The sequence below is a fragment of the Momordica charantia genome (assembly GCF_013281855.1).
Source record: "Momordica charantia cultivar OHB3-1 chromosome 6 unlocalized genomic scaffold, Mcharantia_2.0 BLBB01000006.1, whole genome shotgun sequence".
In the NCBI taxonomy this organism is placed as follows: Eukaryota; Viridiplantae; Streptophyta; class Magnoliopsida; order Cucurbitales; family Cucurbitaceae; genus Momordica; species Momordica charantia.
In genome coordinates, this window is record NW_028275164.1 from 16,542,654 (window position 1) to 16,560,727 (window position 18,074).

Consider the following 18,074-nt stretch of genomic DNA (forward strand, 5'->3'; position numbering starts at 1 on the left):
GCTCAAGGCTTTTATATTTGGATTCTGTACAAATAAACCTTAACAAAAGAACTTTATATATAGGAAGCTAAATATCCTAAACCTTATCAAAAAGAATAATATTGTAATCCTTATAAGACAAAAAATATCCTACTGCTTGTAGGAATTCATAGTAGTGTTGGAAAGTCTTATTCACGTAGGACATGGGTCATCTGTTTTGGTTCAATTATCCTAACAATTGTTTGGTTTTTAAAATGTGTAAACAAAGTCCCACATTGGATAAGGAAGAGAGTGATCCATGGTATATAGATTAGGACAATTATCTTCATTAGTATGAGGTTTTTTGGGTGAAACCAAAAGCAAAGCCGTGAGGGTTATGCCCAAAACAAATAATATATACCATTGTGGAGATACTTGGGGGTACGAGGATACCGTTTCCCTTAAAACGTGGTATCAGAGTCATGGTAAAAAAAACCTAGTTATGTGGGAGGAATCCTTAGGGGCCGAACAATATTAACTGGTAAGCCTCATAGTCATTACGAACTTGTGGATCGATCTCAAAATTGAACAAAAACTACTCGGGTGACGAGTAAGACATGCCCTATCAAGTTAGGGTAGATTGATAGTCAGCCTATCATAGTCGAGTAGATTGATAGGAATAATGAGGCATCTTTGTTCGAGGGAAGGAGATTGAAGGTGCGATAGAACGACACTTGGTGTTTGCAAAACGTTGGTCCGTGTAGCAAGTGATATATCTTGAAGGGCTCGATAGAAACAGACTCTCGTTGTCAGCCGGGAGTAAATGAATGCATGACTATTCGAGGCAAGATACAAGTGGCACGTTGTTCATTGGGAAGATTGTTAGGTTTGTAAAGTTTGCAAACAAAGTCTCAATATAGATGAGTACAATTATCTCCATTGATAAAAAGGGGCTTTTAGGTGAAACCAAAAGCAAACGATAGTAGCGAAACAGTTTAATATGTTTATCTTTGTAGTACATGATGCTATTTTTCAAGAAAATCCGAGAGAAAAGAAACTAAGTGGTGATGCACTCACCGCATCTAAAAAATAAAAAATCACGTTCTTGTGTTTTTTGAGTTTATGAATAAAGTGAATGTAATCTTCGTGTTAACTCTAAAAATCTTTTGTTTTAGCTGACTGCGAATCCTTTGGATGATGGCTAAATATAAATAAATCGAGTGGTTTGGTTCTTTTGCTTTTTCTATGCATAATGCCTACACTGAAACGTGAATTTTGCCTTTTATTATTCAACGATAACTTAAATTCATTTTTATTTGTACATGTGTTTTTGTTTTTCTCGTTTCTTTTATTTTCTTCATTTTGTTTTTATATGTTGGAAAGAGTAAAAAAATGAAATATCACCCTAGCAAAATATAGGAATTAGAAATCTGCCATAACAAAGAAAATGAATTTTTAGCATATACTAGTATCTTAGCACGTGCAAGGCACGTTGTACTTTAATTCTTTTAATCTAAGTGAATAGTTGTTATTATAATTACTTTAAATAAACATGTTTTAATAAACCATTTTTTTAATATTTAAATATGATCAATTATATTGTAATGAATTATGTGTGCATATATATATTTACCTTTTACCAAAGTTCATGACCACTGAACAACGACCAATATGAGTTCAATGGTAATTGACACCTATCTCTAGCTAAAAGGTAGTGAGCTAGAATCGTGTGTACCTATATTTACCTTTCATCGATGTTCAAGACTACAAAACAACTTTGCTATGAGAAATTTGAATGTAATCTACTCTAATTTCAAAATTAAGAAACCTTACAAATTAAAAATCTATCAGAGACTAAAGTAAAAACAATAATAATAAAATAAAAGTAGAAGAAGAAAAGGAAAGAAACCAACGTCAAATAATAAAATAAAAGTTGAAGAAGAAGAAACAAACAAACCTCAAATAATTAATTATGTGTAGGAAGTGATTGGAAGAGAGTCTTTTATAGTTGAAAGGAAGGAAGAGGTTTTAAAAATGTTGAGATTATAGACTATTTTAATATCCTTTAATTAAACACTATTAATTGAAATTTTTCATACAATCAATAAACATACATGTATATTATAAGTGAAATGCAGTTGTGTGTGACAATATCAAGTAAAAAAAATGCTAAATATGTTTAAAAACATTATTAATCTTTGATAAAAAAAACAAAAAGAAATTATTACTCTTTTGCTCAAAATAAACATATTTATAATAAACAAATTTTTGAATATTTAAACCTGATCAATTATGATATTCTAACGAATTGTGTGTACCTATATTTACCTTTCACCAATGTTCAATACTACAAAACAACGTTGCTATGATAAATTTGAATGTGATCTACTGCAATTTCAAAATCAAGAAACCTTACAAATTAATAATCATTAGAGACTAAAGTAAAAACAATAATAACAAAATAAAAGTAGAGGAAGAAAAGGAAAGAAACCAACTTTAAATTATTGTGTTAGAAATGAATGGAAGAGAGTCCTTTTTATAATTGAAAGGAAAAGGATGAAGAAGTTTTAAAACTTTTGAGATCTCACCTCTTTTAATATTTATAATGAAACAGTATTAACTAACGATGTGAAAAATATTTTTTATGGAAAAACGAATGCTAATAGAATTTCAAAATGCGAACATTATAAAATAATGATAGGAGATTTTTTCACATCCTAATTTTTTAAATTCAAAACAAAATGAATGTAAATAGAATTTCAAGAGACAACCCTATTAAACATGTTTAATTATATATAAGTGCTAAAAATAAATAAAGAAAAGTTAAAAAATTTAATGAAATCAAAATTTGCCAGCAAAATATAAAGTTTGAGAAGTTTATTTTTAATGTCAAAATATAATATTTTTGTGTTTTGAGGGAAAATGAAAAACTTTTGTATGAGTTCTTATAAATAAATGAGGTAGGGTGGAGAGTCTTTTATGGTTGAAAGAAAAGGTTTAAAAACTGTTGAGATTCTAAACTTTTTTAATATTATTTAACCAAACATTATTAATGGAAAATTTTTTCATATAATCAATAAAGATGTATGTATATTATAAGTGAAATGCAGACACAAACTCCTTTGGCCATAGGTAATGTTGCCAAGTTTGTAATGCTCTTACCAAAGCAACAACTCTTTATCATATGTTGGATAGCTCAAAGCAGCCTCATTCAACTTCTCACTAAAGTACATAATGGGTTTTTGTTCCTGCATTAAAACTGCTCCAATTCCTATTCCACTACCGTTACACTCATGTATTTTCAAAATTTGGCAAAGACAAAAAAGGTGGAGAACTTAATTTTTCTTTTAAAATAGCAAATGCCTTTTCTTGAGATTCTCCCCATTTGAAAACAACATTCTTTTTAACCATTTCATTAAGTGGTGCAGCAATGGTACTAAAATCTTTAATGAACCTCCTATAAAAACTAGCTAAGCCATAAAATGATCTCACTTCACTAGCATTTTTATGTTGTTGTCACTCCTTAATAGCTTTAACCTTGTCAATATCAACTTCAACACCATTTGCAGAAACAACGAATCCAAGAAAATTAATCCTATCCAAACAAAATGAACACTTTTTCAAATTGGCGAACAATTGAGCTTCCCTCAATGCAAGCAAAACCTTTCTAACATGCTCGACATGCTCTTCTAATGACTGGGAATAAACAAGAATATCATCAAAGTAAACTACCACAAATTTTCCTAGAAATTCACGCAAAACATGATTCATGAGATGCATAAACGTACTAGGTGCATTGGTAAGACCAGAAGGCATAACTAACCATTTATACAATCCATGTTTGGTCTTAAAGGCAGTTTTCCACTCAGCACCAACTTTCATCCTAATTTGATGATATCCAGATTTCAGATCAATTTTATTAAATAAAATAGACCCATGTAATTCATCTAACATATCATCAAGTCTCGGTATAAGATGACGATACTTTACCGTAATCTTCTGAACATTGACTAAGACTTTCCCTCACATATCCTTTGGCAAGCAACTCATCAACTTGTTGTTGAATCTCCTTTGACTCAGTAGGATTAGCTTGATAAGCTGGCCTATTTGGAATGGCTGCTCCAGGGATGAAATCAATTTGGTGATCAATTCCCCTAAGTGGTGGCAATCCACCTGGTAGTTCTTTAGGAAATATGTCCTTGAATTCCTGCAACAAACTCAGAAAAATACTAGGCAAAGAAGTTTCTAAGTCACAAGTTAGAAAACAAGGTCCTTTGCACAAAAGTACAAAGATCGGTTTTGTTGAAAACAAAGCTTTCCTAACCTCACTGTTTCTAGCTATCAAACTCTCATTTCTTACTTTTCTCTCTTTGAGCACTTTCTCACTCTCTTTGCTCTTTTCTTTTTTCCACAATTGTTTTTCTCACTATTTTTTTCTTTGAAATTCTTTTCTCTCTTGCTCTTTTCACTCAAAATATTTTTACTCTCTTGCTCTATTTCCTCAACCTCCACTCTCATTTTCTCTACCTTACATTACTCTTCAAATACATCCTTGGTTGACAAAGGAAGAAGAATTATCTTTCACCCATCCTTGGTGAATTTGTAGCGATTAAGATAACCATCATGCACAGTTCTTCTATCGAATTGTCATGGTCTTCCCAAAAGAATTTCTCCAGCATGCATGGGTGCAACATCATATAGAACATCATCCTTATATCTTCCAATAGAAAATGGCACAATGCATTGTCTATTAACTCTAACTTCCCCACAATTGTTCAACCATTGATGTTTGTATGGTCTAGGATGTGGTGTTGTAGGCAATCCTAATCGTTTGACAATCCCTACTTACATGCCCTACCCCGTGACATTTCCAGCATTTAATATCCCTAGTTCTCTCCTTATGTTCATCTACCTTCTCTTTCCCCTTCATTGAATTCTCCCATTTCTCAATTTTCCTCTTAGGTTTCTCATTCCCCTCTCGATTTCCATGATAAACATCACTATTCTTACTATCCTTTCTTCCATGTAGCACTAGAGTTGGAAAATTATTTAGAAGAATACCGTTGGGACTTCCGTTGGATTTGTCTCTCGATCTTGATTGCTAAATGCAACATCTCCTCAATGTCAAAGTAAGGTTGTAGATCAACCTTGTCAGCAATCTCTTTGTTTAGGCTATTAAGAAAACGCGCCATGAGTTGCTCCATGTCCTCATCTAGATCAAGTCGATCCATCAAAGTGTCCATCTCCTTGTAATAATCCTCCACTTACTTGTTTCCTTGTCTCAACGCTTGCAATTTTTGTGCCATGTCCCTTTCAAAATGTTTTGGAACAAACCGCTTCCCCAAAGACTCCTTGAACTCGTACCATGAAACAATTGGTGCTTCAAGATTCCTTCTTCTACGAGACATTAGCTTATCCCACCATGTTTGTGCATATTGTTTAAATCGAGCGACACATAGTTGTACCTTCTTTTCTTCATTGAAATTATGGCATACAAAAACCGACTCCACCTCCTTCTCCCATTGGATATATTCTTCTGGATCAGTCATGCCAAAGAACTTTGGAATCTTCAATTTGATGCTCCCTAGATTACGATCAACTTGAGCCTCTTCTCTCGGAGCTCTCCTCTGATAATTGTGTTGTCTTCCACGACCTCTCCCTCTATCCAAGCGATGTCCAGCACGTCTATCTCCCCTTCTATGCGCGGCTAACAAGGTAACTTGGTCATCCTCTAGTTGATCAGACCCACCTTCCTTAGATTCATTCACTCGATATAAAAGATGGTCATCCATAACACGTGGTGGTGGTGGTGGTGTCCTCTCCTACGCTTGGTTTTGAATCTCCAACCTATGCATTCGTTCCGATATGTCTTCCATGGTACAAATCATTCGCTCCATAGCTCTTTGTTGGGCCTCTCTCATCCTACCATTCGATATGTTACCTTCATTTTCTTCATTTGCCATGCTGCAAAAACAAACACAAAGTAAAAATGGACCTTACAAGCACTCCCTCACGTGTTTTCTCTCTTGTAGTCTTTTAGCTCTAGCTCTTGTGATTGGACATTGTAAATGAGTGATCACGGAGTGCACGGGGAAAGCCTATAAGAGGAGGATGCTCAAATCAGCTCAAATGAAGCTTATGCTCAAAGTCAACCCAATCATGAGCCAATCATTATGCCACAAGGTCCAATCACAAGAGCTAGAGCTAAAAGACTACAAGAAGGGTTGAATGGTCACTTCCAAACTAAGGTGTTAACAATTGGTGAAGAGTTGCATCCCTTAAAGCTTGAAAAGACATCTTGTCATCCAAGAAACTTCATGAATCTAAAAATCTAGATTCATCCACATATTTAACTTATTATGTATTTTTCAAGGGTTGTGTCTTTTCATCCAAGGGTTGTATCTTTTCATTGTGTCTTTTCAATTACTATAAATAGGGATGTACATTTGCTTTTCAAATACAACATTTGATGAATGAAATTTCAGATTGAGTTTAGTCTCTCTCAAGTTTTAAGCTTTCTTTGTATTCTTGTGTTTAGAATGCATGTTTAGAACTTTCAATCTAGTTTGATCAATTAGGTTGTGGAGAGTTCGAAATCTTGAAGATAGGAACAAGTTCTTTTTTCTTCTTGATCTTTGATCATCTTTTCCAAGCACAAATATGTTTAGCTTTCTTGGGGTTGATTCATTATCTTGTTATTGGGGTTATTCTTATTATTGTTGTGGGGACCTTGTATAAGAGAGTTGTCATGCATAATTGAGTTAGTTCCTTTATCATTGAGGCTTCTCAGCCGCAGGAATAGAGAACGAATCCTCCTCCGCCCCAAAACTGACCCATAGCACTTCGCGCGCAAGGTGAGAATATCAAATAAAAGAATGCTAAAGAGGTTTAAAAACATTATTACTCTTTGGTTCAAAAAAATTATTATTAATCTTTTGCTCAAAATAAACATATTTATAATAAACAAAATTTTTAATATTTAAACATGATCAATTATGATATTCTAATGAATTGTGTGTACGTATATTCACCATTTATCGATGTTCAAGACTACAAAACAATGTTGCTATGATAAATTTGAATGATATCCACTGCAATTTCAAAATTAAGAAACCTTACGAATTAAAAATCATGAGAAGAAAAGTGAAAACAATAATAAGAAAATAAAAGTAGAAGAAGAAGAAAGAAAATACCAACCTTAAATTATTGTGTTAGAAATGAGTGGGAGAGAGTCCTTTTTATAGTTGAAATGGATGAAGAAATTTTAAAACTTTTGAGATCCCACCGCTTTTAATATTTATAATTAAACATTATTAAATAATGATGTTAAAATCTTTACTATGGAGACATCAATGCTAATAGAATTTCAAGAGACAAACTCCACTATTAAATAATGATGAGAGAATTTGTCACATCCTAACTTTTTAAATGTAAAACAAAATGAATGCAAATAGAATTTCAAGAGACAAACCAATTAAACATGTTTAATTATATAGAAGTGTTAAACTTTTAAAAAAAAAAGGTAAAAATTTTAATGAAATCAAAACTTACCGACAAAGTTATGAAGTTTGAGAAGTTTCTTTTTTAATGTCAAAATATGTTTGTGTATTGGGAGAAAATAAAAAACTTTTGTATGAGTTTTTATAAATAAATGAGGTAGGGTAGATTGAATACGGGGTATGGACAACAAAAGGTGATTAAGAAAGTTTTTTTTTTTTTTTGCTTTTATAGTTTTTTTTTTATATTGTACAACTTGTATAATATTCTATAATTAATTATTATTAAATAATGATGATATAATTTTTCATATGCAAAACAAAATGAATGCGGATAGAATTTTAAAAAACAAACTAAAAATTTTTAATATCTATAGAAGTGTCAAAAAATAAAAACTGAAAAAATTAATGAAATCAAAGCTTGTGGCCATATTTAATATCTTTAGAACTGTTAAAGAAAAAGTAAAAAATTTTAGGAAAACACAACATAGAATTGTTGAAATAAAGGAAAAAAAAATTAACCAATGCCGTGTTAAAAAAGGAAAAAAAAAACAAGTAAAACTAAAAAATGAAATCACAAGTCGTTTAATACCTATTAAAAAAAAAGTAAAAAAATTAATGAAAGCACTTGTCACAATCTTTACAACCTATAGAAGTATTAAACAGTAAAAGAAAACAAACAAACAAATTAATGAAATAAAAAATTAACGCAATGGAGTATAAAAGATATACATGGTATTTAATAAAAAGTTAAGGATAATTTCTTCCATGTTCACGCTTTTATGTATCATAGATCTTTATGATAGATATAGATATAGATATGGAGAGATTATATTATGAAGCAACAGATTCCACTCTGTTTATTAGAGGGGGAGAATTTTCATTCTTTTTATTAGAGAGGGAAAGTTGCGACTAATTGCCATTTCCAACTAATATTCCACTCAGAGTTTGCTCCAAAAAGTCAAAGGAGAGGAGTGAGTTTATAAGTTACCTGTTGAAAGAAGAATTACAAGGGGTAGGTTTGTGAAGAAAACTTATTATTAAGTCCTTTTTAAAAAATAAATATCTAACATAGGTTGTAAAATATTTTAAACTATTAATTGAAATTCAAACAATTTTTAAATTCCTCAAAATAGATATATAAATCTAGATCTTATTAAACAAATTATTCTGTTAAAAACGTGTGATCTTTTGATATATTAAAAGAGGTACTGTACTTTTAAGAATAGCATTTGAAAATATATAACATTGTTATTAAAGAATCCAAGAATTAGTATAGATCATCTGGAAGCAAGATAAAGTATAATGAACATCACTTATTGATATGTGATGATGGACAACAATTCTAGCCCTGCAAAAATTAATTTGCGTAAATAATAAATCAATTTGATGACAAATTCAATATTTTCTTTTGGAATTATATTATATCATAAATATAGGGTGAGAATTTAAACCTAGGCTGAGATGTGTTAAATTATAATGTTAGAATATATTTTTTAGTCCATGTTTAAGGGGCTGTTTGGGTGGCAATCTACATCCTTTTTAGAGACACTTAATCAATTTATTCGGTAAATATGCATTTGTCAGATTTATTTTTAAAAAATGTTTTCGAATTTTGTAATCTAAATAGTGAAAATTCTGAGAACAATATTTTTGTTGTGTTGGTTTCATATTGTTTGGAACCTTGATTTGCAATCCCTGGCAAATCATACTGATTTTTAAATCATTTAGACTATTTGGTTTGAAAAAAAAAATTAACCAATTAGAAATCACATCTTTTGTCAAAAGAAAATTTTCATTTCAAATAGGTTGGATTTGGAATGATTTGAAATTAAAACCTAACAACTCCCAAATTTATGCTATTCTATAGGAGAAAAAATAGATATTTAATTTCTTTTAATTTATTCACATCACTCCACCTTACACCTTGATAATTATTTATGAACTTTTCTGTGCTAAAAATTTTCAAACATATTACAATTGTTTTCTCTTTTGCCCTTCCCCATACATCTTTTTGGATCACCATTCAATCTTTTTTTTTTAACACTAATTTGAGTTAAAAGAATTTTCGTTCCAAATACGATGGATTTGCAATGAAGTCGATAGTTTGATACATTTAAAATTTCTCTTTTGTTTTCATGGACGTGCACGCACACACATATATATATATATCTATATATATATATATAGATACATATGTATGTATATGTGTACACATATATTAGTTGAAGTATTGTTTTGTTTTTGTTTGTTTTTTTTTTTTTTTTGCATATTCTTGTTTTTAGTATGACATTTGTTATGTTGATTGGTTTTTTTCCTAATAAATAAAGAATTAGAATCAGGACAATAAGAAGAAAATAGTGAAAAATATGAGGAAATTTTGGTTTATGGTTTAAGGAATTTTAGTTATAAACATAATGCGCTTACATTTATATATATATATGAATTGAAATATATACACATTTTTTTGTTTTTTCTTTAATTTCATTGGAAGATTAAATTTATTAAGTTGATTTAATTAAAGGATTACATTTTATATTGGTTTCGTATTAAAATATTATATTATTATTAATAGAATACCATATAAAATAATAACGGCATAATAGTCAAATGTTATATTTTTTTTCAATTCTCTTCAAATAAGAAATTTTAATTTCAATAATTTAAAATCAATTTGTTCCAAACTCAATCATGAATTTGAAACTATTTCTATTATTTAAAATCTCGGAATTTGAAATCATTTACTACGAGCAAACGGAGCATAAAAAAAAAGTATACATATATTTTGGATGAATGGCTTTATTAGCATAGTTTTGAATAATACCCTCTAATTAATTTTTTTAAAAAAAATTCGTAAAAAGTCATTTTCCGAGTTAATTTTAATATTCCTGAAATTAAAGTTTCATTTCCATTAAATTCTAAACTTGAAAAATGATGAAACTAATACTCTCTCAAACTTAAATTAGAATTTTAGCCTCTGATTTTTTCATCACCTTGAAATATATGAATGAAAGGAAAATATTTAGGTGTAAAATTTTGTAATATTTCCATTTCTCATTTTTTTAAAAATATCTGAGAATTATCTTTTCGATTTAAAAATAGTAAATATTATTGTATGGACATATGTATAAATGAAGTGGGAAAATAATTCATTTGTTTTTTCTTATTTTCCATTTAAATTTTGTAAAATCATAAATCAAAATAATAGTTGAATAATTTAAAATGCATGTATATACCAACAATTAAATAGAACAATTTAATTTTTAAATTTTTTAAAACATATTTTTCATGTAAAACTTTTATTTTGTTCATTTAAAATTCGAGAGAACAAGGAAAAATCAAAGTTATTAAACATGTTTTTTTCTTTTTTGAAAACAGAAGCATGAAACAAGAGACCAGAAAATAAAACATTATCAAACTTACTTTGGTTTTTTTTTAGACCATGTGCACACGAAAATTTATATTTATAGCTAAGAAAAATCAAAACGGAAAGCCTATTATTAAGACCGAGTGAATTAGACATATTGTTTAGGGACAAATATTTGTAATTAAAGTAAAAAATAAAAATAAATTGAATTACTTTTTAAAGAAATTATTTGACTAATTCTTTTTTTTTTTCAACCGTTCCCATAAAAGATATATTTGGGAGTATTTTCAAAATATGTTACTAATCTTTAATATATGTGTGTGTAAAGTACAACATGTGGGAATGAAGAGTCGAGCTCGTGCCTTAACCACTTGAACTATGTTTATGTTGGCAAAATATTTTAATTATATAAACCTTCGTAAGAAGTGACTAATTTTTTATATTTTTTCTATACTTTTAAAAATAATTTTGAGTATGTTCCAATGAAGCACTTAGGCTTAAAGTAAGTTGCTTTTAATTTATCCAAAACAAGAAAAAATAACTATCATGAATGCAAGTATTCAAAATGAGGATAACAACATAAAAGGGATTGGATTTTAAGAGTAGACCTTGTTGAGCTTTCTTGCATCATAAAAATGCCTCGTTCTTCCAAACTTCTACAGAATTTTTCCACTGAGATTTTGCAGTCAACGTCTTCTAACTCAAAGAATATCTGGTCATAAAAAAAATTAAAGGAAAAAAAAGTGACAAGTTTTAGATCTTGTAATGATATTCCTTACTTAAAAAAAACAAAACAAAAAACAAAAATGAAAATTGATCAATTCATTAATACACAAACAAATATGGGTATTTGTGATGGGTAGCTAAATTGTTTCGCCATGTTTACAAATATGGTAACCCTTTTGCAAATATGATAAAATATTTAATTTTTTATTCTCGAAGTTTTGCTGGTTATAATTTTACCATTAGGTTTATATCTATATCATTAAGCTGGTATATAGGTATTGATGTACTCAATGCTAGGTATATCAGTTACTCATGTACCTTGATATACTTCATATTAGGTATATCAAATATATCACTTATATACGTTATTCGAAATACTTCATATAAATGATATAGATATATCAAGTATATCACTGTTATACCATATTCAAATATTATACTAATGATATATTTTATATTCCGTATATTTGTTATAACGTATATACGTTAATTCAAATGTACTACGTACTAGATATATCAGTTTTAATTAATATACTTAGTATTGAAATACATTATAACTTATTTAACTTATACAAAAGTATGTCACATATCAATCATTATCAATGATATAATACGTAGAATGTAGAACACCAAAGTATATCAGTTATAACCGATTTACCTTCTAAAACGTATATCATTTATATATTTCGTATATTTATATACCTTTGTATGGATAAAAAATTTAGTAGTCTTAAATATGTTTTAACCTCTAGATTTTTAAATATATTCATGGTATATCAAATAAGGTAAATCGTTATAACTTATTTACTTGATGTATTATATAATATGTATATATCAATTATAACTGATTTACTTTATAAAATAAATTGTTTTAGGCAAAACCTTGCTATATTTACTTAATGTTAATTAAAGGCCAATGTATCACTTGAAAGACATCCTTTAATTCTAAATGATAACAAATTTCAAAAGGTTCCTTCACTAAATAGTTCGTCTCGGGGAAAGAGTTTTTCTAATTTTCTAATGTTATTTAAAATTTAAAATTTTTGCTCCTTAACCCAAAATTCTAAATGAACTTTTGTTGGTGGAATAAAACTTAACATAAAGTATATAGTATACTAGCATTGAAATCAAATTGAAATGAGGTATATCAATGATATATAAAATTATTTTTTTTCAATTGTAGCGCATATATATATCAGTAATTAAATAAGGTATATCAATAGTATGACTCAATCGGATATCAACACACATATGTATCAATAATTAAATAAGGAAAATATTTGTCATATTTTGTAAATATTTGGCTTTTACGAAAAATATCTTAAATATGATCATTTTTCGGTTTTTAATACATATATATATATTTATTTATTTATTTCATCCTTCTAGATTTTTCAGATATATCAATGGTATATAAAATCAGGTATATCAAGTATATCATTGATATACCAGTATTCATATAAAATATATTGTTAAAATGAATTTACCTTAATGTACTGAATACAAGGTATATAAATTATAATTGATTTACCTTGTACAAAAAGTACCTTAGTTATAATTGTTGGGCTAAGTGTTCTTATAAGGGTAAATCAGACTTTTTCATATATGATGTATGAGCTGTATCTTCAAATTTTACTATTTTTGTAAAATTGAAATGTGATTGTTAATTCTGCAAATAGATACTTGTTTTTTTTGCTACTTTTTCAAATATTGAGGTAAAAGGATGACATTTAATCACCTAAAATTGATACTTTTAAATTGTTTAACCATATTCAACAATTTGTACTCGAGACCAATGAGCCACTTATGATAGTTACTTTTTAAGTGTCTAAACTTTCTAAAAGTACTTATTTCTATCCAAATATGAACGATATTTCGTATAAGAAATTAAAAAACAAATTTACAGTAGTTAAAAAGCATGCTCTCCAATACAGCTATCAATAAATCTTTGAAAGATTTTAATTACTATCCATAAATCTTCGAAAGATTTCAATTTTATTAAGGATACTCACAATATTTGTCTCAACTGATTTCGGATCCACCTTTAATCCATTGATTTCAGACAACCCACCTAAATTGACCCAAAATAGAATAAGAAAAAAGAAAGTGAATAATTTAAAATGTAGATATGAATGAGTGAAGAAAGTGAACACTCACTAGCAAGTAGTTTGGCTTTGTGATGATCATCTTCAAGTTTTGGAAGATTCTCTTTTATTGCTACAAGTGCAGCAGAGCAAAGGATGCCAATCTGCCTCATCCCACCACCCAAAGTTTTCCTAACCCTTTTAGCCTAATATTTAAGACAGAACAATTTCAACATACATAAAATCTCTTATATATGTGAGAATATAATAAACGTACGCGTGTGTCTACATATATATATAATTTGGAAAAATTACCAAAAAGGAAAAAAAAAAATTCTCTGAACTTTGTCTCTGCTACAAAAATACTTCTATTGTTTCAAAAGTTTAAAAGTTTAAGTAATTGTATTGAGCTTCCATAAATTAGTATAAAAATATTGTTTTAGCAAAGAACGGTTAAATGCTTTGAATGAAAAGTTGACACGACATAATCTACAACAACCTGCAAATTAACCATTCATTTTTGTCCTAAAAGTCTTCTTATTTTGGGAGAGTTTGTTTCTCAGCTGCCTGCCAAATTTGGCTCTTTTAGAAACAATAGTTTATTACCCACTTTTTCTCTTTTCATACTTAATTTAGGTAAATTTTCACATAATTGTCACATGTTTTTTAGATTCTGCGATGTCAACTTTCTGTTCAAAATATTATTGGATGTTTGTTTAAATGATATTTTTGAAATGTTTATGAAATGTCAAGAGTAATATTGAAATTTTGAAAGGATAGGGGTAAGTTTTTAAACTTATGACAAACTTCACGGGTTCTTTTTTTTTTTTTTTAACAGTTAGCCGCCTAATAGTTTTTACTAATTACAACCATGTTTCAATTTTTCACCATTTTTCGTCACATATATCAAAAGGTAGATCACTTTAGAAAATGGGGAAGATATTTTTGGAATAGTGGAAAGAGTTTTTTCTAGGCAAAATCACGTTTTGAATTTTGTATGATGTTTACTGTTTGATTTCTACAGTAAAAAATGTTGTGAAAATTGTCTAAAAACACTGGAAAAGCAATTTCAAAGGTGCGTTTAGAGAAATCACTTAATTAATGTATTTTTTTTAGCTAATGTTCTTAATCTATGGTAAGAGTTATAATTCTACTCTTAACAGCTTTAAAACTTTCAAGATTACCCCAATCTCTCAATTTATTTCAAAGAAAATTTTTTACGAACAAGTTCCATTAAAATATTTAATGATGTTAAAAGACTCAACATAGAATTAAGATTTTAAAAATATCATAAGCAACATTTAAACCGGTTATATATTATATTCAATCTTTTCAGAAGTCATGCTGAAAAGTATTCTATTTAAAACGCAGTAATACATCCCAATAGCATTCCCAAACATAGTATTAATATCACTAAAAAATTAAATTTAAATGTTTACTTTGGCAATAAAACTTTTGGAACCAACAATAACCGATCCAACCGGTGCACCCAAACCTTTTGATAAGCATACCTGAGTCAAAGAATCGTTTAGTCGAGACAATATAAAAGCTCGAGAAATATTCAAAAAACAATTAATGTAGATCAACATACTGATATTGAGTCAGCAGCTTGTACCAATCGATCAATTGGAACCCCAAGTGCCTGAGAATATTTTTTGTTAAACATATGAAAATCTCTTTTATAAGATGATTGTTTTTGTATGAAGGAAAAGATGGTTCAAAAGCTATATTTAAATAAGTTTAAAAAGAAGAAAAGATGTGCTTAGGTTTGTTTATTAATTTATATTGTTTATGAATCTACCACATTCTCTAACCAAATTAAATAAAGGAAAATACTTTGTTACATATAAGCCAGAACTAATTTTAACCACCTTTCAATGTTTGATTGACAATCAAGAGACACAAATGAAAAAACAGATTTTTTTTAAATAGTAATGAATTGTCAAATTTTCAATAGTAGTGAGACAATGATTTAACCGTTGTTAAGTAGCGAGTATTTTCCTTAAAAAATTGACAGCTGCACGGTTCCGTATATAGGTTTTCACATATTTTTCCGTCCTATATCCCGTTTTTTTATGTTTAAATTGAATCCAGATTTTGATCAATTTAATTTTGTGTAACAATATTGTTTGCGTAATCTTTTACAAAATAATTTAGAGTAAAGAGAATAATTGTAAGTTAAAGTATATAAAATTTAAAATAATTATCTTAGAGTTATGACAAATTTAGATAATAAAGTATCAATAAATCACAATAATTTAGTGTTAATTTACCAAACCGCCGTAACTTTCATTTTCATATATTCAAAATGAAAACATACAAGGACAATAATACAGTTGATTTTTCTACAGTACAGTTGCCGACCATTACTTTTAAACTTCCACCGTAATCCCAAACTAAACCTAGCATGACTACCAACGGTGGGAGAAAGAAAAATCATGACATGGTTGTGAAGAAAATCTGAAGTTGAATAGGAGAGTGAGAGAAAGAGAAAGAGAAGCTCAAGCTCGAGTAGAGAGATTAAAAAAACCCTATTAGTTAAAATTTATAGACTAAAAAATATATTTATTTTAAAATAATCTTGAAACTAAGAACAGAGCCTAACTCAACTAGTTAATGCATATATATATATATGTATATATATCCATCAAAAGATAGGAGGTATAGATCTAATTCATTCCTACATATTATTGAACTAAAAAAAAGAAACTCCCTTTATTTGGTAGTACTCACAATTGAGGCATTGAAAATACGAGCTCCATCGATGTGAAGTTTCAGACCATGTTTCTTAGCTAACTCTCCAACTTCATCAGTATATTCTACCGAAAGACATTTTCCTCCAGAACTGCATTTCACCGTATAGTTTCCATTAATCAACTATATCGTTTAAGAGAAAAGCAACCTTTCTACCATCTAAATTGTGGCTAATAGTTCATTAGTTTCGTCAGTTTAAGACTTATATCATATAACTATTTAAGTATTACATGGCAAATTCATTTCAAGTCGGTTTAAGCATTGGGTTGTGTAAGCATTACACTAATGGAGTAAATGATAGAGACCTATTTTATTGATCTTATTAGAAACCCTTTTAAAGTACAAGGACTGTATAGACAAAATTCTAAACATCACCCTAAAAGTTCACTTCATCGTCACCTTTTCAATGATAAGCATTTAAAAAAATCTTAAACTATTCCTTTTCTCAAGTACTATACTACTACATCTGGATTCCAAATGTAGACATCACATATCGGGTAACTAAACAAACATATAAAAATGTCAGGTTTTGTTAAATAATTCTAAAAAATTAACGACAATTAGTAAAGTAGGTAGCTTTTTTTAACGTAAACTTCAAGAGTAAAAATAAAATATTTGAAAGTTTAAAATGAACATGAAAGTCATAGATATTACACTATCCTTACTTCGCATGTGAATTCATATGAGCCTTGTTGTTGGGAAGAAAAGCTCGCCCTTTGGATTTCTAATGGCAGCTTGAATCAAATCAATGTCTATTGTTCCATCAGCATTATTCTTCACTGTTCTTGGATGAACTCCTCCAATGGTGGCAATGCCTCCATTTTCCAATATATGGATATGGGAACGGTCTCCTAAAATTACTTCACTCCCTCGAATCTCACAGTGAACAAGGACACTTATGAGATTTCCCATAGTGCCTGATGGAACAAATAGAGCTGCTTCTTTCCCCATCATCTTTGCCATCTCTTCTTCCAACTCCAAGGCTATGGGGTCATTTCCCAACACATCATCGTCAACCTCGGCCATCGCCATCGCAGCTCGCATTGCCTCGGTCGGTTTCGTCACGGTGTCAGACCGTAGATCTACAATTCTACTCGACATCTTTGCCAGCTTGTAGAGATCAAACTTTAAAGGAACATTAGTCATTTAAACAAATAGTTTTTTTTTTTTGTTAATAACATTATCTTTCTAGTTGCAAGAAAGATAAAATGTTAAATAAGAAACGGGAAAAATGGAGGGAAAAAAAAGAAGACGAAAGCGTTGCTAGATGGATAATAGCTAACAAATGAAGAACTAACAACAGAGAATAGCCACCGATCAAATATTTCTCATAAATTGGAAACAATAAATATCAACCTAATCTTTCATTTCATATTTTATATTTCTTTACAATTTTTGAGAAACATGATATCCACAATAAATAAATAAATAAAGATATATATATATATATATATATATTTAACCAATGCGACATTGTCGATGTTCTTGTAATTTTATAAATAATAGGAAAAAGAGAAAAAAAAAGTAACGAGAACATTATAAAATAAATAAAAGAATATAAGTGGTAGAAACCACAAGAAAAAGATAGAAGCTTTCTCTCTTTCTAATAGACCAACAACCAAATATTACAGCAAAAATAAGAGAAAACTTACTAGCTAGAGTTGATTTTAGAAGCAAGGCTCAGCTGCA

The 18,074-nt window shown here is 29.0% G+C and overlaps 1 pseudogene across 1 annotated transcript; it reads right to left on the reverse strand.

Annotated features, from left to right (window-relative positions):
• Nucleotides 1-8,366: 8,366 nt before the first annotated feature.
• LOC111025445 (low-specificity L-threonine aldolase 1-like) lies at nucleotides 8,367-17,689 on the reverse strand (annotated as a pseudogene). Its single transcript, XR_015791709.1, has 9 exons — nucleotides 17,051-17,689; nucleotides 16,365-16,476; nucleotides 15,223-15,273; nucleotides 15,071-15,142; nucleotides 13,705-13,837; nucleotides 13,560-13,618; nucleotides 11,430-11,533; nucleotides 8,746-8,805; nucleotides 8,367-8,412 (listed from the first exon to the last, which is right to left on the reverse strand). The product of XR_015791709.1 is annotated as a low-specificity L-threonine aldolase 1-like (transcript).
• Nucleotides 17,690-18,074: the final 385 nt, after the last annotated feature.